This window comes from Ambystoma mexicanum, chromosome 4p (genome assembly GCF_040938575.1).
Source record: "Ambystoma mexicanum isolate Mex_15411 chromosome 4p, UKY_AmexF1_1, whole genome shotgun sequence".
Taxonomy (NCBI): domain Eukaryota; kingdom Metazoa; phylum Chordata; class Amphibia; order Caudata; family Ambystomatidae; genus Ambystoma; species Ambystoma mexicanum.
The window spans coordinates 654,811,265-654,837,445 of record NC_090927.1 but is presented as its reverse complement, the minus strand read 5'-3'; positions in this window follow the sequence as shown (position 1 = coordinate 654,837,445).

Sequence of the window (26,181 nt, the reverse complement as noted above, 5' to 3'; positions counted from 1 at the left end):
GACCATCCCTCTCAAAGATCCCAGGACGGTACTGGCAGGAATCTTCTGCGGTATGGGGCCTTGGCCCTCTGCATTACTGAGCTTATTTGTCTTAGTTCTTTGAGCTGTGGAAAGGCCTCCATATTTGTAAATGCGTTTCGTGTTTTACATTTTAAAAAATGTGGGCCTGATTTACGAAACTTATTTCAATTGGAGTGCGCTACTGAAAAACACTGCAAATCAGGCTCATTGAGTTCATAAGAGATTGTCACGCTCGAGGGAGCCATTAAACCAGAACTGCAGTCCCCTCAACCCCGTCAAGTGGATTGCATCTCGACATTAATGCTATGAATGCAAACATAGCAGCGCCATCTTCCTTGCGAAAAGAACATGACAATTTCAAAGCTGAAATATGAAATCGTTATTTGACTGAATGGGATTCATAACTCGATTCGGATGATGTGTTGCATTTAGTCTTTCATATGAACATTACACTGTACATTACCTATGTTTGTAGACCACATACTTTAAAGTGAGTCTCATATAGTGTAAGAACAGGCCAGGTCCATGGGTTCTTCGCTCATGCTGGTTGCGAATTCTCGAATGGATAAAAAACATATTTCTGTCATACTAATATGAGGGAATGCGTTTTTGATGTTTACGAAGGAAAACGTGATGCTCTTTTGACGAAGTAATGCCAGCAGTAAAATGAACATGGCTCTCTGCCACAGCAGTAATGATGTGAAATCTGTTCAGAGTGCATCTACCTTAGCTTAGCCCAATCAAACAGATTATGTATATAATGGGAATAGCTGCAATGCTGCATCCTCCACAACACAGGAGGTTGTAGGAAGTGTTAGAATTAGTACTAATCCTGCGGAGAAGACAAACACAGTTCCGTCTGTTTGAGCTGCACATTCCTAGGTCTGAAGTTAATTGAACTGCCTAGAACTGTTAGAGCTCACATAAGACACATATGGTTCACGTCCAAAAACTATAATGCAGCTCCATTTAAATATATGCCAATTTGTCGCCATTGCAACCTGTTTATTGCCAGCAAGCTTGCCTGTTCTCAAGCTCAGATAGCACACTCCCCCGTCTCTTCTGACATTATCAGACATTGGGCCGCATTACACGTTTTGCGATGCAGGAAAAGTGCAGGTAAAAGTGCTGTTCATTCCGTGACCGTCACTTTTACCGCACAGCACAACAAGTTTGCCAGTGGGGGTCACTGATTTACCTCCAGCTATCAGCCGGAGGTAAATCAGGCCCCCACAGCCCGAAAACTGTCCGTATTACCAGCACAGGTAAAACTGGTGATTCTGGCATTCCCCGAAAGAGGGATTTACCACCTTTTCCGCCACCTGTAATATCCCAGAAATTCCAGAATATAAGGCAGCGTAAACTGTAGGTCAGTTTGCCAGATACTGGTTTCTTATAATGAGGCCCATTTTGTTGTTTGCGCATTTATTTGTCGCTAAGCTTACAATATATATCTTTCAATGTACGTTCCACCGTTACCTCGATTTGATATTTTGGAGTCCAACTTCCCTCTTTGCAAACACATAACTCTAGTTTTGTCTAACACCAGACACACACACAAAGGTTACTGCACCCATACTACCTTTCAGAAAGAGGCCTGATTTGCAATTAGCAGATATATGTCACAAAATTCCAAGGTGGAACATTCATCAAAGGGGCCGCCACTTGAAAGCAGTAGAGTCAATATTCATGCTTAAAAAAATAAAAATCATTGTTTTCCATTTCTCAAGATGCAGACTTCTTCTGCATAACGCACAGAAGCCTTCTTACATTTTAAGCAGGCTTGGGTTTGTTGTTTGCGGTAGTGTCAGCTCACCCCCAGGTTCACATCATCATTACTACCCTCTAGTCCAAACCAAGGTCCTCAATTCTTCAGGAAAGGAAAATAAGCCAATGGAAATATGACCACTATGGAAACAAGCCCCTTTTCTCTTTCATTGGTGGCAGCATGAGAAGGAGGGAGCTGACAGCCTGGTGGATGTGCAGGTGAGTGAGCTGTAATTGTAGGCAATTAAGAGAGGGGAGATAATTGTGTATGGACATGGGGGAGAGTTGTAGCATACTGGGAGGCTTTGCCAAACACAGGTATTGTTTCAGTCCATAACACCAGTGTCCTGAGCAACCTAATTGCATGTGCTTTATGTGCTCAGGAAACAACATCACATTCTGTTTTCCTTTAAAATAATTTGATGTAGATTCCAGGACAAACTGTAGGGCAAAGTACAGGGAAAGGTGACACTTTGATCACTGTGCCAGAATTCCACACTTCACAGGTCCCTTATTCACATCAGTGACTTGCATGGTGTGTAGCAGGAACTGGTTACAGGCACAGGCATCCACTTGGGAGACTATCCAAGCGCATCCAATTGTTGGGCTTGCTCCTGACAAGTTAGCCATCATTAGCTGATGCAACATTTGGGTGAAGGGTACTTGACACAGCCTTGATAGTCAGTCAGAGCATTTTCACTGATGAGCCTTTACAAGTCAATCACTATACATGATATTGTTGCAGACCCCTGAGATCATCACAAATTCTACTGTGCAATTTTTCTGAAAAGTGAAAGGAAAGGTGTTCAGGGGAATGAGTGCAAGTGACATGTGCATGTATCATCTGTAAATAAGTAATTTGCTTGCAATTTTAAAAGTCCCTCAACCACCAATCGGAATTGAATCAGTGTCTGCACAGCCTCTGAATCTCTGGGATCATCATCCCTGCCTCTCCTCAACATATGAGGATCAGAGAACCAGGCCTCTTGAATTGCTAATTTTACAATACTTCAGATCTTTGTACTAACCCAGCCAACCTTCATGTACTCACATCCCGCTCCATACTTGGACTCACCCTTACTGCATTCCCTTATCATCGAAGGCAACAATTCCTGAGGGACTTTGTATTATGAATAGTAACACCACATTGACACTAAGGCTGAACCTTCCACCATGGCTGCCTCCATAACCATCACCTGAATGCTGAGGCCCTGATGGTGCTAACTGGGCACCAGCAACTACATGACCAGGTCCAAGAGATGGCTCCTGTATTGTGCTTTCTGAGGTACTTAATGTGTGTGTGTAAGCCTGAGAAACCTAGGAAATCTCTATACAGAGAGTCATTTTTTCCAACACAAATTGCACAATTTAAGAATTGTACAATCCAAGACAAGGTGACCAATTCCTCTGCAATTGCAGCTGTGTTTTATCACACGCAGCTGAAAAATGCCAGCGTCCCCCACAACAGTGACACACCTTTCGTTGACCATTGTAAAGAAATAAAACACAATTCATACCCATCATAAATGTGCTGTACTTCTTCTTGGAAGGAGAATAGGAGGTGGGCACCACAGGTTATTATGTTTGAAAATAAATCTATTAAAACTTGACCATTCACATCTCCTGTTACCTTCATGTATGTTGTCCCCACACAATTCCTTATTCCATCTTCATCTACCACCTTCTAACCGCTAACACCCCTTCAAAAAGCATCTTCAGCCATACACCCAAAGCATGTCCAGAGATGGTGTTGTTGTATAATTTCAGAATCACAACTGTCAAAATATTGTAATGCCTTCTCCCTATTTTTCACATGATATATGTCCTAAAACCAAATAAACTCATCTGATCTAACTATCGCAACAAGCAATCCTACTTGGTAAAACAATCAAACAAAAATCTCTCACCTCTATTCAGAAAAGTCTCTTAAGGACCATCTGCTGAATTCTAACTTTAACATGTCCTCATAGTTTTGATTATTTTCCCTCAAAGACAACCTCACACAAATATGTGTGTTGCTCTTAATCTAGTTGCATTAATGCCAAACACCCCGAAAGACAAGGTAGAAAAAGAAAAAAAAGATAGGGTCTGAGCTCATCTGAAGTGCTGGATAACTAAAGGAGAGCCACCGCCAATTCTGCAGCACAGTATGCACATCAAGACAACTGATTTAAGCCACAGAGGCTCCTGTACTCATCCACCCCAACACCCAGTTAAACAAATGCTGACACTTGTGAGCATGGCAACCACAATATCAGCATCAAAGCCTGTTCAAAAAAATACCTATAAAAAATGGATTTACAAAAACCAAATACTCAAATGATATCAAACCGGCAATGTTTATAACCTCATCGAACAGCTCTTCCTACATTCTCCCTCTCAGGCCCTGAGCTGAAAAAAAAAAAAACAACTCTGGTGATCTCCTTGTCTTCCCACAACTGTGACCAGCATGAACTACCCCATCTACTGTGGAGTTTGGACAGGCCAAAAATATCTGGTCGGTTAGCCTCAGCTGTAATCCATAGCCACCAAAGACCTGGTCAGAAAGCAGTTTCAGACAATGTTCATGATTCCAGCCTAAAGGTCAAAAGTGATCAATTTACAATACAAAACACTAAGGCCACATTGGACATTATCAGTGAGGTGTTGCTTGGATGTATAGGCCCAGCAGGCTCAGGACCCACATCTGGGCATACCCCATCCCACTTCAGTTGACTTAAGAAAAACCAAAGGTTAATGGTCAGAAGGTTTTTAATCAATCATAACCGCTGGCCTAGATCTGGGCAAGCCTCCAGACTATCGTTATTCAGATTGCCATGCCATTACAGAAGGGGAAGACCATATGCAAATGAAGCTTGGTCTATCCCAAAAAGGGGTAGTCCAGCCTGGACAGCTATGTCACATCCACTCTAGACGTGACCACAAACAACCTCAGACATGTTTTAGCCTCATTGGCACCATCAGTGATGCATACCTTGGGTCACTAGGAAGCAGCACCTGGCTGATTTGCATGTGGCTGGACCCTTTTTGCAATGGCACAGATGGGATAAAAATTGGTTGTGTGGATGCTTGCCCATGCTTGCCCATAGCTATGCCAGCATTTAAGATTAATTCATAACCTTCCTCCCTTGGTTATAGCTTGTCTTCCTATGCGAAAGAGAGCATGCACATACATGTCTGGGGTTGCTTGTGTTTCTGTGCATAGGGTGCATTGCTTAGCAGTTCATACTGGAGGGCTCCCATTGGTATAAATACTCAACTGATTTGCATATGGCTCGTACCCTTTTGCAGTGGTTCAGAGGGCTAATAAATTGAGGTTTGCAAGTTTGCCCAGAGCTATGCCATTAGTTAATGTTAATTCAAAACCTTCCACCCCTCACTATTTTTGGTAATTCTACTTCAGTTACAAAATATTTACTTTGCATGTCTTCTATTTGTCATAGCAACTCCTGGGCTGTCCCATTTAGAACACTGGCATTGCATTTTTGTAGTTCTATAGCAGGTATTTTAGCATTGTGTAATGAATGTACAAGGTTACACATTGCAGACTGGTGTATTGATAATATTTGATGAAAGGTGGTTTTACAAGATGCTCGTGAAATGAAGGATAATGAATGTCCTCATAGGTCAGTGTGGACAGGAGTCCATGGTTTTTAAAATGTTGATTCTACTTTCGTATTTTATGTTAGCATTGTGATTGAGAAATTGTCATGAGCATTTGAACCACTGTTATTGCACATTGCAGAACAAGCTGCATGTCCATTTGTACACTGGACAAGATGTGTGGACATGAACAACATTTGGTTGAAAATATGTTGGGGCAGATTTTTAAATTAAGGTTTGTTTTGCCATTATGGTATCTCCTATTATTTAATAGCTTCATCCTTTATTATCTATGGCAGTTGGGTTTGTTTGTTGTTGGTTGTATGCTTCTTCATTGAAGAACCACTCTGTGCTATTGGTGATGCACCATTTACCTGCACAGAAGTTGCAGAAGTTATATTTGTTGGGCTTGCCCACTCTGCCAATCAGTGCTTCAATTATCAGTTTTCTTTGGAAATGTTCTTGCTAGGAAGGTGACTTTTCAGATTTGTTTATGAGATTGCTAAAGATTCTGTGACTGAATTTTGTTTGTAAAAACTGATTTTTTGACTGTTTCATTGTTACTATATTGACGTTGCTAGATATAGTTTTGGGTTCATTTTCGGATAGGATTGTTTCATCACATCATATACTACTTTTTTGATCCAGGAAGAATACTTTTGTTAGTGGTGACTGTTTTATTTTGCAAGAGCAGAGCTACTTATTTTCTTGGTTGGACGTTTTCTATAAATTGTTTTAGTGGAGGGTGAATATATTACTTTCCTTTCTTTTGTCTGCTAAACATATTTGTTGTTATCTTCAGAGCTTAGTATTAGTAGGCATTTTTTTCTATCTGTTGCAGAAAAGAAACTGTGTTCTTTAATGTTGTAGGAGGGATGTGTGGGTTTAATATTAAAACATGGAATAAGGAATATGGATGTTGGGATAATGATAAAGATTACTATTGAGTAGTAGGAAAACGAAAATGAATGTGGAGGTAATCATTTGAATTGGTTTTCTTTTACTGAAATTAGGAAGAGTGTTATATGGATAATGCTACGGATTAATGTTGGGTACTGGAATGAGGAAAGGGGGTGTTGGGGTAATGTTATGGATTATAATTGAGAAGTACCATGAGGAAGAAGGATTGTTAAGACAGATTTCTGAACTCTGATTTGGTGGGTAGATGTTCAAAAGGCCAGCCTAGTTTCTTGGAAGAGGGTAACCTCTGGACAAGCCAGACCAATCAAGGTAGCTATGGTCTGCGGTCAAGACTAAGTCTCAGGAGCGGTGAGGGTGACAGAAGGACCCCAATGAGCACACAGAGCAAGGACACTTACAAATTACTCCCAGACAGGTGTATATATCAAAAATATAAACACATTTATTACAAGGCCTTTGTAACTCAGCACACAGTAAAAGAATCACAACAACACTATCAAACCAATGCAACACAATCAATACAATATATATACAAGACCATTGGGGTCTAAAGGGTTAAAGGCACAAAATATGTTCACAACCTAGAGGGGAAGGAAAACAGGCAGTGCAGATAGTCTTTAGTCCCCTTCTCCATCAAACACACACCTAAAAGGCAGTCCAAACCCTAAGAAGAGAGTAGCCTTATGCTGAATAGTGCATGCAGAGCAGGCACACACGGTTGTTCCAATGGGCAAAATGGGGTTTCTTCAGGGGTCTCTAGCAGCTCAGGAAGGTGGGTGAGGCAATGAAGAATAGATTCCCACTATTCGAGGAGGGCCTCCACTTGAAGGCATAGGTGATTCCAAGGTTTGGGAATAATTTGCTAGTTCTCACTAGCATTGGAAAGGAGTGGGACCCCCAGTGGCCACTCATGCGTAAAGTTGATGGAGGTGCTAGGGGCTACTGGTTAGGGTTCGGATTACTCACCGGCCCCAAGTCCACTCTGGACCAAACTTTGCCATTCAAGTCCACGGTGGTTCCAGGTTTGAATGAAACAAAAAGGATGTCTCTGCTGCTTTCAGTTCCGAAGATACAGCGATGATTCCCAAATGGGACAGTGGCAATTTATCCACTCCTGATGGATGGTTCAGGCCAGTTTTACTGCAGCAGGTTTCAGGGGGCAAGAGGGTCACAAATGTAGTGCACCTGCAAAGATGGTTGCCGCGGCAGGGCAACACGGTAACCGCTTTTACTTCGGTCCTGGCGCACTCATCTCACTTCAGAACTGGGAATGCCAAGTGTACGAGATTCAGAGTTAGGGTGCCGTAAGCACAGAGCTAGCAGTATACCAAGTGTTGAGGACCTCCTCGAAACGGCAGCGGAGACAGAGCAAAGGTCCTGCATAACTGGCCAGCCAACTGGTTGGCCCAGGGACACTTCCAAGAAGGCTTACTTGCCGGTTTTGATGAAGGTGCTGAAAATAGTTTCTCCCACTATTCTAATGGGTCGAAGCATCTTCACAGACTTTCTAGGATGACCAGATGCAGAGGAGTCCCACAGGACAACAGCGGGCTCAGGATGCCAAACCTTCCAGCGGGTCACCAGCGGTTCCTCGACTTAGCTTTGTAGTTTCAGGATACTTGGATCCTATCCTTAGTTCAGTGAGAACTCCAGAGATCAACATGGTATGGGTGTTTCGGGCCTCCTCTTATCCAGAGTCTCCTTTGTGTCAAAAAGAAGAGGACTCAATGGGAGATCTGCTCACAAACACACACTCCATATGTGAACCAATCATGGGCCACGGTGGTCCCAGGCATTCACAGCACCCCAGACTCTCTGCACCCAGGATGTGTATTGGGGACAAACACCCCAGCCCACATCCTGGAGGCACACACACAAGGCATGCAGAAGCCTGAGAAAGCTTGGTGCTTCACGGGAAGCTGCATGACCAAATAAGGACTGACCAGGTTCGCTTGACCTGGGGATGGCAAAGGGGCAAGATGGCCAAAGGATAGGCCTCGAGGCATGGCCATTTTTGAGCCAGGCCACCTATTCGTGCCAAACGCGGTTAACACTGTTTAAATGGCAGTAACGGGTTAAAATTATATGAAAAGATAAGCTGCCACCAGCCCTGTCCATGACACATCTGCACATCTCCTAAAAAGTCCTACGAAAGTATCTAGGGTCTTTGGAAATGACTATGAGACTGAAGTGCACTGTACTGTAAGGTACATTGTGCACTTGTTACATGTTGCAGAAAAGTTGCAACATTGGAAAAGGACTAAGGGAAACAAAGTCTCCCAGTACTGACTGTCTTAAGGGCATGTCAGTTTCCTCATAAAAAGTGAGCAAAAGCCCAGTGGAGTGCAGCTGAAGGCTTTGCTTCTCTGGCAAACTCAGACTAAAGTGTTTAAACAGCAGCAACACGTTTGGGGTTGTACAACTGGAGGGAAAATTACATATAAAATGAAATCTTTCCTAACAAGGATGCATAAGCAATGGAAGCTGTGGGCCAACACATTGGTAGAGAACCAGGTTGTAGACCCCTGGTGTACAAGGACAGCGAAGAGGAGTATGGGATATTGACATAGATTATAATTGGGAAGTAAGATGTGGATAGGAATGTATAGGTAATGGGAGATGCAGCACAGAAAACAAGCTATAGTTGGGAGGGTAAGGTTAGATATTATATTATTATATAACAGTCTTGTCATTTTGAAAGAAAGCAGTGTATTTTTAAAAGAATGTCATTATTTGATGTCCTCTAACCTGGTAATTTATGTATTCTTAATTATGGAATTTTACACTGCTATAAGCAGTAAGATATGTAGCAGTCACTATGTAAGTAGAAGTAGTTTTAAAAACACTAAACACCAGTTATAGTTAAAGTAATCTTATAGAAATAGAGTATATAATATTAGATTTTGATGGCTGTAGATCTGGAAGTAGAACTATGTAAACATTTAAAAGTAAGTTGTGATAGACTAGGCTCTGAATCACAGCACACATGTACTCTCAGATGAACGATACATATGAACTGTTGAACTAAGGTGATATGTTTAGATGTATGGTCGTTGATGTGATTTATAGATGGGTGTGTGGCTTTTGGAATGTAGCCAATCAGGTAATGTTACAGAGATAAGGTTAAAAGGGAAGAGGGCTGTCATGTGCCATGATGTCTGCAGAAACATGTGACTGTTCACAGAAGGACCGCATGTGCCTTTCAGGCACTTCTACCTTGCCCTGCAGGGAAAGAGGACTGCAGAGACCACATACATCACAGATGACCGAGGACATAGGGCAGCTCAACCAACCGATCAAGTCTTCAGTTTGTGGAAGAGGAGTTGAAAAGTAGAGGACAGGGCAAAAGTGCTTCATGTCTTCCTTGAATTGCTGAAACCATGGGGCTCAAAAAGGATCATAGGGGATTCATGGGATTATTGGCTGTAAATATATGTAAATCAGCTAGGAATTTCACATAATCTTGCCTTTAAAACATTGGAGATGGTATGGAGTTTGTGCTAATGAGGTGGAATCAACGGTTGCCCATGTGTGAAGATATGGTGCATTTGAAAGATCCAGAAATGATCATAGTACATTGTGGCGGTAACAGCTTGTATGTAACTGGGGTATGTTTGCACTTTGCTATGAAAGTTACATTTACAAGTCTGATTAATCTTGTTTCTGCAAAATGTAGGAATAGGTATGTACTTTCACCACAACAAACGTAACAGGAAGTATAGGCTCAGAGAATTGTATCCACATGAGGAGCTCTGACAAGCTGACCGAGGTTATGCCATATTACTGAATCAGGCCTGTCTTGCATTTGACTATTGGCATAACACCACCAAGTATACCAATCTGTCTCATTAGGTCTGATGTATAACACTAAAATGACAGGATCTGCTCTCTGCTGCTTTAGAGTTAGTTACTAACATTAAGGTGATATGGTTTGCCATTCACAACACTGGGCCCACTTCTGAATGTTCTGTCATTTACTAAAATCAAAATGCAGTCCTGCTTCCCTCCCTTCAGAGAAAACCATGATGCCAGACCCGTGGTGGAGGGGCAGGACACACACTAGCAATTGTTTCGAGACGTGGGCCCTGACTGTCCCTTCTCATGAAGTTGTTTCCAGGACATTCCAAGGACATTTGAACATTGCACAAAGCAGTAGTTTCTATCCTTGGTGACAAACACAAGAGTTATTAAAGGGCATTTTTCCAATATATTCAGAAACCTTGTGTAGAGATGATGTAAGAAAACTAAACGGGGCAAGTGGTTCGACTGCCCTCTACTGAGTCTTAGGCGGGCTGGGAACATGGCTGGGTTGCTTATAAACACACATACATATGAAGAATGAGTGCAGTGCCTCAGTTACAATGCTGATGATGTCACCTGCTTCCCAAGAGATATTGGGTCTTGGCTGGAAGACTGTGTGCCAGAGAGACTAACATGTTACACTAAAATAGTTACAAAAAGTATGTTACAACTTGAGGGATGCAAGGCCTGAGAACGAGAGGGTTGCCAAGATGACAAGTAGCATGTAAGAAAAGCTTTCTGTTTAAAGTATGTTGCCACAGGGGGTTAGTTTCACTTTTTCTGATGGTTATGCAATTAGGGCATCTGCAGACGGATGCCCTCACATCGTCACTTGGCTTTTAATAACCAATACAATGTGATAATGTATGTTGTGTTTAGGTACTCAGATAGGTAGGAGCCAAGGGATGAAGGGATTATGACACACCTAATATTTTGTATTGTATGTTAATCGTGTGGTTTTTGCATTTAAATTCTGTAACACAATATGGGTGGTTCGTATTTTTAGTTTTTCAGTTCCACAGAGCTGACTGACTATACATCTGTTTTTTTTTGTATTTCCTTGCAACCCGTACTTCTCATTATTGTTTGCTTGATAGATTTTTTGAGTTTAAAACAAAAAAAACATGTTTTTAACACACATTACACAGAGACGAGTGTAGTAATTGAGCTCCTTTTTCTGCAACTAGAATAAGCAAGACGGAATGTGAAAAAATCTGTCTGTGCATTTCTTCGAGCTTTTGGAATGTCATCTTTTAAGATATTCGACATGATGGACTCAATATTCTTTAGAGAGGATGGCGTTCACCTTGCAAATCTTGAAAATTAGCATTTTCATTCCAATATTCATAATGCATTGAATATTTTTTTGTGAAAGAAATTCCATCGTGAAAACAGCAGTATGCAATCAAAAAGTATGTGTATGTATTTCGATCACACTCTTAGAAAAAACAAAAAGACTATTTTAAGAGCCAACATAAAAGAGTAAAACACTGGAAGAGAGGTGATGCAGCTTCCATTTCATATTTTTTGATAGTACAGTTTACAGACATATTTGCATGTCTGTGGACATCAGGAGTTCAAATGTACAGAAAGTGATAGTATTTGTTTCATTCTATGTGTAGACTTTGAAAGGTGTTCCCCATGGGACCTACTTTCTACATTTTTTTTGCTTAGGGAAGGGAAGAGGAACCAACCACTAAGAAGGAGAAACAGATGGAGAAGGGAAGATGTTGAGCACTGAGTTCTGACTAAGGAAAGGGGTAATCCTTCATATGCTTCTTCATAGCCGCCTCAAAGGTATTCCTGAATTGCCTCCCCCTGCATGATCGTATGAGTGCACCATAGTGTTTACAGAGGACAGTTGTCCTCTGAAGGTGGGTGTCAACTGTCTCCTGTATAGCTGTAATGTGGCAGGAGGAACCGTCTACCTTAATAAGCTGATCTGAGTATGGGAAGGAGTAGATGATGATGGTGTCAGGGAAGGGGTGACTCTGTGTGCACAGGTGGTCGGATGGAATGTCTGAGTGTGGTGCTGCATGGAGGTTGTGCCAAAGTAGTCCTGTCCCTTCTGGCCACAACTGAGTGTGACCACTCTCAGTGCAGAGTATAGGGGCAGCCTGAACATTTAGCACTCCCTCAAAACACCACACCCATGATTCCATCTAAGAGCTGGAAGTAGAATGTATCCCCTCCATGGCATCATGATACTCCTTTCCCTCTTGCAGCTCATATGTTGCAGTGCCGCTCTTCCCCTCTCCAGATTGTCCAAGTAGTGGCAGTGGTGGTCCCTGAAGGGAAGGAAGGGCCATGATTGAAGCCATGTTGAAAGCATGTATTAGAGCTTGCAAAAATTGCTCCAGTCTTCTACTGTGTCAGATTGAGAATGACTATAAGAAAGGTGTGGGTCCCCTTGTAGGATATGTCCATGATATATTTTCCCAGTCTGCAAACTTCAGGGCACCAAACAAAATGTCTGTAAAAAATGTTTAGTAGCAGTTGTGGAAGGGTAAAAATTAAAGTAAGAGTGGGCTGGTTGGTGTAAAATGCTTGTGAAGCACTGACATCGACTGTGGACATGCCATCTGGTGCGGTCATTCTTGATGATCGCAACCCTCCACGACCACTTCATGCCATTCCCAAATGTTTCCACACCCAGGTGACGTCATTCCAGTGCGTTGTCACGTCCGAGGCTCTGCTCTTATGTTCGCAAATCAATAAAAAATGCATCATAATGTCACAAACATAGCAGCCTGTTCACGAATGTCAGCACACCAAGGTGATGTTGTAGCTGTGCTTTGTTATGCACACAGACTTGTATAAAGCCTGTGAAAATCAAATTGAGGTTTTAAAAATACATTTATTTATATATATTAACATAATAATTAATTAAGATAGGGAAGCAGAATCACAATAGGAAACACAAAATGTGGAATTGGTAGGTGGTATTTATGCATGATTGGGAAATAGGGATATCAAATAAACTAAAAGCATACCTCAAAAAGCCAAACTAAAAGCCTACCTTATCGCTTCCGAGTTACCTACTCAACCAACACCAAACACGCAGACATACAAACCTGGCTATCAACCCTGAACCTTGAGGGCTTCACACCCAAGCTCCCCTCCTGCGCCAAGTCGCTCGGGTTCCACAGCAACAAACGCCTCTCCTTCAAGACACACATAGCTTAGAAAACTCAGACTACTTGTTATCAGCTCTCCATCCTGTAGAAATTAAAGCCCTTCCTCCCTCTGGACAGCTTCAGATTCACTGTTTAAGTGCTGGTCTTAGTACACCTGGATGGGGGCAATGCCCTCCTCTAAGGACCTCCCGTCGTCCTCCGTTGTGCCCCTGACAAATGTCCTACACACTGCCAGTCACCTCATCAAGGGTCTACGCAGATATGACCATATCACCCCGGCCCTCATCGAACTGCACTGGCTCCCACTGCATGCATGAATCACCTTCAAGTCTTGCTGCATCATCCATAAGGCAGTTGCCCATAAGTTACCCAGCTATCTTGCGGAGAAACTCATTAGCTCTGCTGGACAGCACAGCACCAGAAGCCAGGACATGTGCAGAATTGAAATCCACCACTGCAAAAAAGAAAGGACCTGAAAACAACCCTTCTCTGTCTATGCCCCAAGACTATGGGACCTCCTTCCCTTCAGCATCAGACTTTCTCCCATGCTCCTACAATTCATAAAAGAACGGAAGACCAACCTCTTCAAGGAAACTCTCCTCCTCAACACCTAGGCCATCATGTCACCCCCCTGCACCACATGACTTGCTAGATGCCGCCTGCTCCTCTCCTCCCCACCACCGAGTACAGTTGTACCCATCCTCTGTTTCCCTATATACCCTCCCCCACTGTTCTGTAAAGTGTTCTGTTGTGTCTCAAAGCTAGGTTCATGTGCAATAAATATATTATTATTGTTATTATTATTATTATTATTATTATTATTATTATTATTATAGTACAACACTATTCTAAAATCCTAGAGTGAGTAATATTCAGTCGACTCACTGAGTTTCTTGAAACTCACAACCTCCTTGATTATCTTGAATCTGGTTTCCAACCTCTGGATTCTACCGAGATAGCTCTCCTCAATGTCAGCAGCGTGATTTATTTTGCACTTCATGCAAACAATTCATCTATTCATATTCTTCTCGATCCGTCTGCTGCCTTCAATATTGTCGAGCATTCTTTCTCTCATCATTATGTCTCCTTTGTGTCAGAGGTAGGCCCTTGCTTGGTTTGATTCATACTTTGCCCCTAAACACGTTCAGGTGTCCTGGAACAGCCTTACCTCCCCACTCACACCGCTTACTGTTGGAGTTCCCCCGGGGTCTGTGCTTGATCCACTTCTCTTTGTTCTCTATACCTGATCTCTTGGCACCCTGATCTCCTATCTTTACTGACAACATTAAGATCTTCTCCTTTTCATCGTTATCGGACGAAAATTTCAAACTGTCACCAGGTCATAAAATATTGGATGGTGTGTGACTCGCTCATGTTCACCTCCACTAAGACTGACGTTCTCTACTTCCCAGCCAAACAGGCTATCTCTTCTGCTCCCCTTCTTCTTCTTCTCTTCTCTCCTGACTACCTTCTTTCCTCTGCTTCTACTCGTAACCTTGGTGTCATCTTCAACCAAACTCACAACTTCTCACACTCCATCTCCAAATGTGCCACTGCAGCCAGACTCAACCTCCTATCAGAAAAATCTGTCAATCTCCTCAATGTGTACCTGATTCACACACATATTTTAAATGAGGACATCTAATTGAAAACGCTTTTGCAAATCATGCCCTATATCAATGTTATGTAACAAACACAAACTCATCAAACCACCTATCACACTACACCAAAGCATTTTAAATCTCACTTTAAATGGTTGTTATATAAATAGTTTATATAAATACTTTATTTAAAGTTTATCTATTGATCTTATATTGTGGAGTTAGTTTTGGTTGGATGAGTGTGTGCTTATAATTAAGCTTTACAGACCTAGCCTAAGAGCTGTACCGAGTTATAGGTCCTAAAGACAGTGTAAGAGGCCTGAGCTCTGCAGTTATGTCCCTTAAATCATTACACAATCACAATCTGCCAGAAGTTGTTGCTAGTTCCCAGCAACCACATATAAATGTGATGGGGAGGGAGGGGCAAGGCGTCCAGCTGTACAGTGTCAGCCAGGTGCTGCCCTGCAAAGATTGAAGGCAGCAACGGGGGTACCCCCACCCTAAGAAACAGAATATCATGTTTGGGAAGGAGTGGGGTTATTTTTCGTGCATGGGCCAAATCTGTCATGTGGGGCCAGGGCAAGGAGGAGTATGGCAATGGCAGTAGGGTCCTCCGCCCCTACCCATATAAGACAAGTAGTAGGGGGTGGGTGATTTAGGTGCCAGGTCCTATTTGTCAGGTGTCGCTGGGAGAGGATTAGCATTCCCGTTGTTACCCGGGGCTCAGGGAGTTAACACTCTCGAGCCCCCGCCGTTGGGAAGGCGGAGCCTGATTGAAGAACAGGGGTTCTGGGGCACGTGCGCAGCAAGTTACTCAGTTACTCCTTAGTTGTAAAAGAATAAAGACGTTCATCCAATCCCTCCGTGTGTGCGTCCTTCATTGGGCCTAGATCCCTAGGCAACATTTGGCGACGAGGATTTCTCCCGCACACCGGAGCCCTCCTCCAGCAGCAGTCCGCTGCTTCCGCGCTCGTGCTGCAGGAAACCCTGCGAGCCTCCTCCTCCTTCTCCTCCTCCGCGCAACACGGCAATCCGCCGGATACGCTCAGGCGCCTACCGGCCCGCTGAGCCTCCTCCTCCAGAACCCCGCAGAGGCGATCCCGCCCACGTCCTCCCTCCCGGATCATAGAAGTCACCACCGAAACCGCCTCGCTGAAGAAGACGCCCGGACCACCGGACATCCGAAGGGCGCACGCTGACCGGCTCGAGGCCTACCAATCTCGCCCAGGCCTAAACCCCAGGCACCATGAGCACTCCACCCTCCAACCCGGGTTCCAGCCAGGGACCTCAACCACCGCGGGCGGCGAAGTCGATACAGCTGCGGTTGCCCCCACCATTCACCATGACACCCCAAGCAACCAAAGGGCCCAGGTGGACCGACTGGATGGATGATTTTCATCACTTTGTGAGGGGATCCGGCGACGGGGACTCCCCCAACATAAGCGACATTTTCCTCAACCTCGTAGGGGGAGAAATCAAAACCGTCGTAAAAGCTATTCCGGCAGCGGAACAAGACACTTTCCCCAATCTGATTAAGGCGCTAGACAAACTGTTGATCATCGAGGTCAATCGGGACTACAAAAGATATCTGTTCAACCAGTGCACCCAACTGCCACAAGAGACTGTAGATTAATTCATCACACGTCTACGAGTGAAAGGGATGAACTGCCAATTTGACGCGTTCTCGCTGGAGGAAGCCATACGGCTGAGGGTGATCGAAGGCTGCCTCTCCCCTGCACTAAAGAAGCAACTGCTAAAAAAACCTATCACCATACCTGAAGTGAGTGAACTCGCTCGCATCCACGAGAGGGTGGATGCGCAAGCCTCATCCATGAGACGCTCCGGCAACCCTACTCCAGACACGGGTGAGCTGATAGCTGCCATACAGCCGACCCGCCAAGGGGACAGGGGCCCGCAGCCATACAGACTACCGGCGACCCCTGCAATGCCTGCCGCACGCCAACAAAGACAGTGCTACCGCTGCGGAATGTCCTTCCCCCACTCAGGGTCATGTCCGGCCCTGTCCCAACGATGCACTAATTGCGGAAGAGAGGGACATTTTCAGGCCGTCTGCAGGGAGGGCGTACCATTCCCCCCGATGCGACCCCAAGTGGCCACCAGGATGCCTTTCCGGCCACAGCCACTGCAGTATAATCAACCCAGACCTTACCAGCAAGGGTTTGGGCAGAGGCGCTACGTCAGAGCGATCGACGAATACCAACCGGCAGAATACGCTCCGCAGTACGACCCCGCCGAACAGCCCAGATACTTCACGGATGAATACGACAACCCTCCTGCGGACCACAGGCCTGAGACACTCTGCCAGGACGACCAGGTGATGGCCTATTACGCTCCATACGATCAATACGACCACAACGAATTCGTCAACCTCATACTCGACAACGAAGAAGCCAGGGAGGCCCCGAAAATCCCGATCAAAATGGGGAACTGCCAATTTCAGTTCATGATCGACTCTGGTGCCACGGTGAACATTATGGGCGAGCAGGATTATGGCCGGATACCACACCCGCCGCCGCTGGACCCATCCCGGTCCAGAATTTTTCAATGGGGGGCTGCCACCCCGCTATAGACGGTGGGACAATATACCCAATGCCTCCTTCTAAATGGGCGGCAATTGAACGCGACCATTCATGTCATCCGGTCCCTCGCCAAGAGTCGATGCTTACTCAGTTACCACACAGCATCGCGCCTGGGTCTGATCGAGATCCACGTGAACGCGGGTGACGTGATCACCACTACCTCGGGCAGCCCAGACCTGAGAACCACCACAGGGTCGATAGCAGTCCACCAGACTCAGTCGCTCGTCTCGCAGGACGACATCGCGAGAGGTTTCCCCAAACTGTGCACGGGGCTAGGAAAACTCCATGGGCCCCCCATCAAGCTACACATCGACCCTACCGTGCGTCCAGTGCCGCAGCACCCTAGGAGGGTCGGGTTCCACCTTCAGGAGGCAGTTTCGGAGGCGCTCCGCCAACTCCTCCGCGACGGCATCATAGAACCGGCGACAGGGCCGACCCCATGGGTTTCCCCCCTCGTGGTAGTACCCAAGGAAGGGGGAAAGGTCCGCCTGTGTGTGGACATGAGGGTAGCCAACACAGCAATACAACGGGAGAGACACCCGGGACCATGCATCGAAGACATGATCGTGCAGCTAAACAGCGCTCAGATGTTCTCCAAACTAGACCTACTCCAAGGATACCATCAGCTGGAGCTCCATCCCGACTCCAGAGCCATTACGACGTTCGCGACGCACGACGGCCTTTTCAGGTATCGGAGACTGAACTTTGGAATCTCCTCCGCTGCCGAGACTTTCCAGGAAGCGATACGTCAGATAATCAGACCCATAAAAGGGGCCCTAAATTACAGCGACGATATTCTCATCTTCGGATCGTCCAAGGAGGCCCACGACAGGGCACTACACGACACCTGTGAAGCCCTCCAAAAGGCAGGCCTCACACTGAACATCTCAAAATGCTGCTTTAGCAAAACGAAACTCAAATTCTTCGGACATATTTTCTCCAGGGAAGGCATGATGCCTGACCCGGACAAGGTCGACACGATTACCAACCTCAGCAAACCCCTACAGGTGGCGGATGTCAGGCTATACCCCACTACGCCTCCCTCACAGACCCTCTGAGAAAGCTGCTGCAGAAGGAGTCGTCGTTCGACTGGACACCGGCGTGTCAACAAGCCTTCACAAACATCAAGCGGGCCCTCACGGAAGCCCACCGCCTCGCATATTTCAACCCGGCATGGCACACCGAGGTGGTGGTGGACGCCAGCCCAGTCGGCCTTGGCACCATCTTGGCTCAAACCAGTGGCGCAGATGTTAACCCCAGGCATGTGGTCGCCTATGCGAGCAGAGCGCTGTCGACGCCAGAGCTGGCCTATTCCCAAGCCGAGAAGGAGAGCTTGGCGGCGGTCTGGGCATGTGAACACTTTCACAACTTCATCATCGGGAAGAGGTTCACTCTGATCACCGACCACCAGGCGCTTCTATCCCTACTTGGCAACCCGCACACCAAGATGCCACCGAGGATCGAGCGGTGGGGCATCCGCCTCCAAGAATATGATTATGACATTGTACACCGACCGGGTGGTGACCTCAACCCTGCGGACTACCTGTCACGACACCCTGTTGGAGCCCCGCTCACCCGGAAGGGTGACGTTGCCTATGTACAGTACGTGGCCTCCCACTCACTGCCGCCGGCGTTGTCCCTAGAAAGGGTTGCCGCCGCGTCCGCAGCTGACCCAACGATGGCCCTGGCGATCAGCCTCACGTCGACCAGCAAATGGAAAGATCATCACAGATCCATACTAGCCCATCCAGGAGTGAACAAGCAGGAGATTGAGCGGCTGGCTAGGGTGCATGGGGAACTTGCAGTGAAAGACAATAACATTCTGTTAAGAGGGTGCAGAATCGTCATTCCCGCCACGCTCAGGAGTGAGGTGGTCAGCATCGCCCATGAAGGCCACAGAGGAGCCGAAAACACGAAGAAACAGCTCAGATGCCATGTATGGTTCCCCTTCCTGGATGCCGCTGTTGATGAGTGGGTACGGAACTGCCATGCCTGCCAGTGTACAGCCCCTGCTGAACGTCCGCCCCCACTCCAACACACTCAAATACCTGATCGCCCCTGGGAACGGATAGCCATGGACTTCTATGGGCCCACTGACGCAGGCGACTACCTCCTACTGTTCATAGACGAACATTCGAGGTTCCCTATAGTGAAGGTGGTCAACTCCACGGCATTTCCCCAGGTGGCGGCGGCGTTAGAGGAGGTCTTCAGCGAGTGGGGGATCCCCAAATGGGTCAAATCTGACAATGGACCACCGTTCTGTGGGCATGAGTTTGCGACATTGGCAGAGCACCTGGGTTTCAGACATATGAAGATAACCCCCCGGCACCCTCAAGCGAACGGAATGGCTGAGCGCTTTATGGCGTCGATCAAAAAGACAATACAGAGAGCACGACTTGACGCAGTCAACACGCATCAGGCACTATGTCGTCTTTTAAGAGACTACCGGAACACTCCTCATGATGCCACAAATAAGACGCCCGCTGAACTCATGTTTCGCTACGAGGTGCGAACCCGCATTCCGCGAAACCTGTCAAGTGCAGAGCCGGTCGACGAGGATCTACTCCAAAGGGATGCTGAGGCAAAAGAGAGTGCGAGGTTCCGTGCGGATGCACGGCGCGGAGCGGTGACACCAGAGATTCACATAGGCGATGAGGTCCTGGTACAACAGCCAACTACCAGGAAGATGGATCCGCGTTTTGCTCCAGGTCCCATGAGGATAGTCGCAGTGAAAGGCACGATGGTGGCAGCTGAAGATCAGAACAGAGCTGTCACCAGGAACTGTCAGCAGTTCAGGCACTACGTCAGAAGAGAAGGTGCAGAAATACCGCAGAGGGCTGTCTCCCCAGAACCGCGGATGCAGCGGGACGAGTTGTGGATTCCCCCAGAGGGAGATCCAGGAGAGACGAGCCAAAGAGCGGTAACTCAAGAGGTTTCAGAGCCCGAAACTCAAGGTGAGAGGCCGCGACGAATCATAAGGAAACCGATGAGACTTGTTGAAGAGTGTTAAGGTGTTAGTTAAGCACAGAGTGTTAAGTCGATGTTTGGACATATTGTTCGGGGGTAGTGTTACCCGGGGCTCAAGGAGTTAACACTCTCGAGCCCCCGCCGTTGGGAAGGAGGAGCCTGATTGAAGAACAGGGGTTCTGGGGCACGTGCGCAGCAAGTTACTCAGTTACTCCTTAGTTGTAAAAGAATAAAGACGTTCATCCAATCCCTCCATGTGTGGGTCCTTCATTGGGCCTAGATCCCTAGGCAACACCCGTCACTGAGAAGCAATTCAACAAGCATTTGCGTGGAAAATAACTACTGCACAGGCTCAGATTGTAGATAAGTTGTGCAGTTCGGAGCCGTTTAGTAGCCATCTTAACGATAATCAACACTCTTAGGGCAATAAACCTCTTTTCTACTTTTCTGACACATCCAGTGAATCACTGACTGACATTTTGAAAACAATGAGGCCTACTACCTGCTTGGGGGACACCCTTTTTCTAGAGTTATTCTGACCAATGGGGATCTATGTTTGCCTCTCCTTGTGCGCCTTACCAAAAGCAGCTTTCAGGTTCCAAATACCCCTAAGACTGTTTCAGGCTCCCCATTAGTTAAAAAATCAGGGCTGGACCCTAAGATACATTAAAACTTTAGACCTATTTCGAATGCTCCTTTCCTATTTAAGGAGCTGGGTAAAGTGGCTATGTCACAATTGCAGGTCTTCTTGGAGACATCTGGAGAAATTCATCCTCAGCAATCAGGCTTCAGAGCCTGTTTTGGCACTGAAAGTGCCCTGTTGAATATGCAATCTGAGATGCTTCGGATTATAGATGAGGGCAAGGTGGGGATGCTGATGTTGTTGGACTTGTCAGCAGTCTTTGACCTTGTCGACCGCGACAAGCTCCTGATGAACGTGAAAGGGGTTGGTATTTACTCACCGAAGCTATTACCTGGATTAACTTGTTCTTATCTAACAAAGTCTCTTGGATCATTTGGGGAAATGTTTCCTCATCTGACGAAGTGCTAAAATGTGGAGTTCCACAGGGTGCATGTTTGTCTCCTTCTCTTTTTAACGTGTTCTGCCACCCTCTTTGTGATCTCCTAGAAGGATTAGGAGTACACTTTACCAATTATGCTAATGGCTCTCAGCTTGTGTTCCAGCTGAGTGGCTCTCACACAATAGACACTCACAATAGACTGGGAGAAGATAAACATGCTATGTACCAAAATCCAGAACTGGATGACTAATAATGGCATGTGCCTAAATGCTAGTAAAACCGAGTTTATGCTCTTTGACTCAACTCAGTCCAGAGCTAAACTGGATTGTGAGTATAAACATTTTATGATTGAACAACATCTCATCAAGGTGGTGGACACGGTTAAAACTCTTAGTGTCACATTTGAATCATCTTTAAACCTGGACACTCACATTACTAATGTCTCCAATAAAACCTGATATTTCTCAGACTTCTGAGATTAATGAAGCCATATGTCTCCGAGGCTACTTGTGCTACACTGGTACGTGCACTCATAGACCTAGATTAGGTTATTGTAATGTGCTCATGGTTGGAATCAGCACCAACGGACTGAGGCGCCTGCAGGTTCTACAAAATGGCACTCTGCAGATCGTCAAGAACGTCCCTAGGCATTAGCCTATTTCGACACAGGAGTCTACACTGGCTGCCTGTGAAAGCATGCATTCAGTTTAAAGCGCTGATCCTGACCGTCAATGTCTTTATGGTAATGCACCTGAGTACCTGAAAGCGGGTCTAGTTGCATACTCTTTGGGGCGAACTACAAGGTCGCTCAACAGGGCGTACTTGCTGGCGCCATGGTGTAAAGAGCAAGAGGCCTGGGCAGAGCTTTTGCTGTGCAAGTTACTTAGAGGTGGAGAGAACTCCCCAAACAACTGCGGTTGGATGAAAATCTATTGAGTTTTAGAATGAAATTGAAAACTCTTCTTTTTGAATAATGTGCCTTTCTTGTGCTCTTCTGTGGTGGCTTTCATACCCTCTCTATCTTCATCTTTTTCTTTCTTCTTGCGTCCTGATGCCTGGGAGCTCCAGCACATTACAAGTGTATAAATAAATGAATAAATAAATAAATGAGGGAGTACCAGGAAGAGAGCCATGGCGCCATGACTGCTAGTGCTAGTGTTCCCCGGTTGCAAAGGAGTGCTGCGCTAAGAGCCATACAGTGCTGGCAGCATGGCTGTCAGTGCAGTGCACCCTCTCCGCATGTTTGTCACCGGGGCCCTCCCGTGATGAGAGGGAGAGGCATGCTGAGAGCCATGCTACCAGCACAGCGAAACCATGGGAATGATGAGGCTTCCTTCATTGGCCAATTTCAAGGGTTTTCAGATTGATCAGGCCATACTGGCTTGTATAGACCAGACATTGGACAATGGAGAAGTGCTTTTGTTGCGCTTGGAGGCATGCTTCCTGCATATCCTCATGACAAGGTTAAGGAGATCCAGAGTGTTGGAGATAGAGAGTTGAAGGGTAGTAGGTGCTGTGTCAAAGTGAGAGTCAGTGGCAGGAGTAAGAGGGGGAATGAAGTTGGCAGCAAAATCAGCAATTGAAAATCTGTTCATAGGTTGAATGACGGAGACGGAGACTGGCAATGCAGGCAGGAGCTTAGCTGGGGGACCCAGGAGGTCCAGATGAGTGGAGCATGGTCAGACCAGGAGAGAGGGGTCGTGAGAAGGTTGGAGGTGGGGTTGTCTGCAGAAACGATAGGAGAGACACCAAGCCTGCAGGTGAGGCATTCGATGGAGGAGTTGGATTTAGCGTGTATGAAAGTAGCAGGGACCCATTCAGGGAAGATCAGGGCCACTCCGCCTCCCGATGGATTATACCGTGGCTAAGAGTTTATTGTTATTCTCTAAAGGGTTATTCTATAAATTTGTATAGAATATTTTTAGTGACACAAAGGTAGGTTTTGGTCATTTTTGACCTTGTGGTCCTGATGAAGGAGTTTGAATCATAGCATACCGAAATGTCATCTGACCTACAAAAGGAAATAACTAGAGAGGACATCTAATGATTTCAACCTCATATAGTTGACAAAATAGTGTCCCACTAGGTGTCAAAGCAATTGGAAATCATAATTGATTGCTCAACTACCACATAGCCTGTTCCCAGGCTTTGTCTTCTTTCATTAATATTTCACACTGTATATTTGTAGATATTGATCTACTACGTCTGAGAAATAAGTGTGACTCTTTGTAAGTATTCAGAATTAAATGTATTACTAAGTAGTACGTGTCAAACTTTTTCAAAAGTGATATCAAGAGAGTATTAACAAATGTATTAACCTCTATGAATTGTTTGTCTGTGAAAGAACTCTCTATGACATAATTATGACATGATGTTATGGAAATATTTCTACTCGAGTTGGAACTTTTTTTTTTTTCACACCACTCTCCCGGGAGATAATGTTATGTTATATAATGTAAAAGGGTCTGGCATTGTGTTCTTCTAACACAGAGGCCGTATACTTCTATCATCTGATTCCAAACATTTAGCGTGTTTACGTTTTGTAGATTATAACCTTTGCTTCATTTTTGTTCATATTTTCAGGAGCTATGATCTGTACCCTACAGTGTTCACTGTAAGACAATTCTACAAATGATTGGCGCTGCCATTATTCACGCTAAAAAAAAAACATGTGCACATAAACAAGATTGTAATTTTCTTTCAATTCTGATTATCGGTACTTCATGTATCACTTGAATTAATCATCATTGCATTATTTGTATGGCCGCATCTTTACACCACATATGAGCTACACAAATCAACGCAGAATACACACTATTGTAATATAAAAAGAACACGTTTACATTTGTTATTGGGATCGGATGAAACAGGCTGCCTATTAGACGACAGAAAACATGTATTGTCGCTTTAGAAAAGTGTCTGTAATTGTGTTTTGTAAACGTGCAAATTGGAACCCGCTTGTTATTTCTTAGAAATGATAATTGCAGTGTTTCTTGTGATTCTGGTGTTATAGTGCGCACTATAACCTTAATTATAAAGACACTGTTTGTATAGATTCTAGTCCCAGCACCGATTTTAGGTTGTACGTATACTCTATATATTTATTATTGTTATATATGAGTTCCCTTTTCCACATCAGCAATTCGAGTAACTAGTTTCTTAAACATCTAGCCCTGTGTATTGCTGACCAATTGCTGAAATTAAACTGTTATTTCAGGCTTCTGAGGTAAATACATGTTTCCATTTCATATAGAGGTTTCTATTGGAATGTCAAAAGCAGTGCTGCTTTGAACATCTATGTTCTATGTTCTCTGTTATGTTGTCTGTGCCTGTTCCCCAATGGCCTGGTAACTGCCCACAGCGAATGCAGCCTGGAGCTGCTCCAGTGGAGTAGCCACACACACACACATGAAGGTATGAATAGACATGGTCGATGCACTTTTTCTTCAGAACCGAAGTATGAGAGATGTCAGCTGCTAACATCTGACATCTCAACCTTGTGTCACTTTTCAATATGTTATATAATCCTGTCTAAGAGTCACAGAGTAGAGCAGGGTTCGTCGGCAGAACAGACGTGGACTGCATTCTGCTTTCAACCGGGCGCCTTTTCCTTTTAGCTTATGTATTCCATTAACAAAACGGTTTTAATTATTACTCTAAAGCCTGCATAGCCGCGTGCAAATTATAAATTAAAATGAACTACTAAAGGACATGCATTTAAAAAAAAAGCAATGAGAAAACAGAAAGAGAAGGCTTCATTCCATCCCATTTGCCGCTCAATGGTCCCAGCTGCAACCACACGATTTCCATAGCGATTTCACCTTTGTCTGTCATCAGATACCTCAGATATGCATGTATTACCTTTATATAGCTAGGTGCAGGCTTATAATTCCCTCTACAGCACGTGTTCCATCTGCACAGTTCCAGCTTCATATGCCTTATGTGTACATTGTATAGCAGATGGAGATATCCTATGTCAGTTTAAGCCACGTTTCTAAATAAAGCCTCACGTAGCCATTTTCTACCATCATGTACTCGTGAGCAGCTCCCAACAGATGCTAGAATGTATGCTCCTTAGCTCACAATAGAGGCGCTAAAACCGCATAGTGCTCTGCTCCCGACTCAATGCAGACGCTTCAACAGAATGATATGCCGCATAAGCCGTGCACGTTCTACGGTGCCTACTGCTAAACCCAGCGCACAGGCACAGGAGGAATGCATGCTCCACAATAGACTTGCTCGCCTCAGTGCAAATCGAATTTCTCAGAATTAAGTATTCCTCTCCCAATTGAGGCCCCATTGGGAATGCTGCGCATTCCACACTTCATGCTGCATTATATATATGCCACAGGTTCGTGGGAACTACAGGAACACGCTGCCTAAGCCAGGAAACAGGCTCCATTATACTACATTTCACAGAAGGCTGTCTACGTTGATCAGTTCAGTATCCTCCTTAGTACCAAAGCTGCCAGAATGTTGTCTGTCTCACTCAGTATAGTGCCAGTCACAGGACTACATGCCAATACCGCTCTTCCCCCACAGGGAAAGACTATCAATAGTACAAATACAGTCAGTAAATAGTTATCTCTAAAGTTGTCCAATGTTGTGTTCATCCAACGCTGGTTGCATTCGTTGCAATGTGGGACTAATACTTCTGTTTTTCATTCTAATAATTGCAACACTGAAGAAACCAGAATGCAAATAAGAAATGGGATCTGGATGAGCTATTCAAATGTGTGGC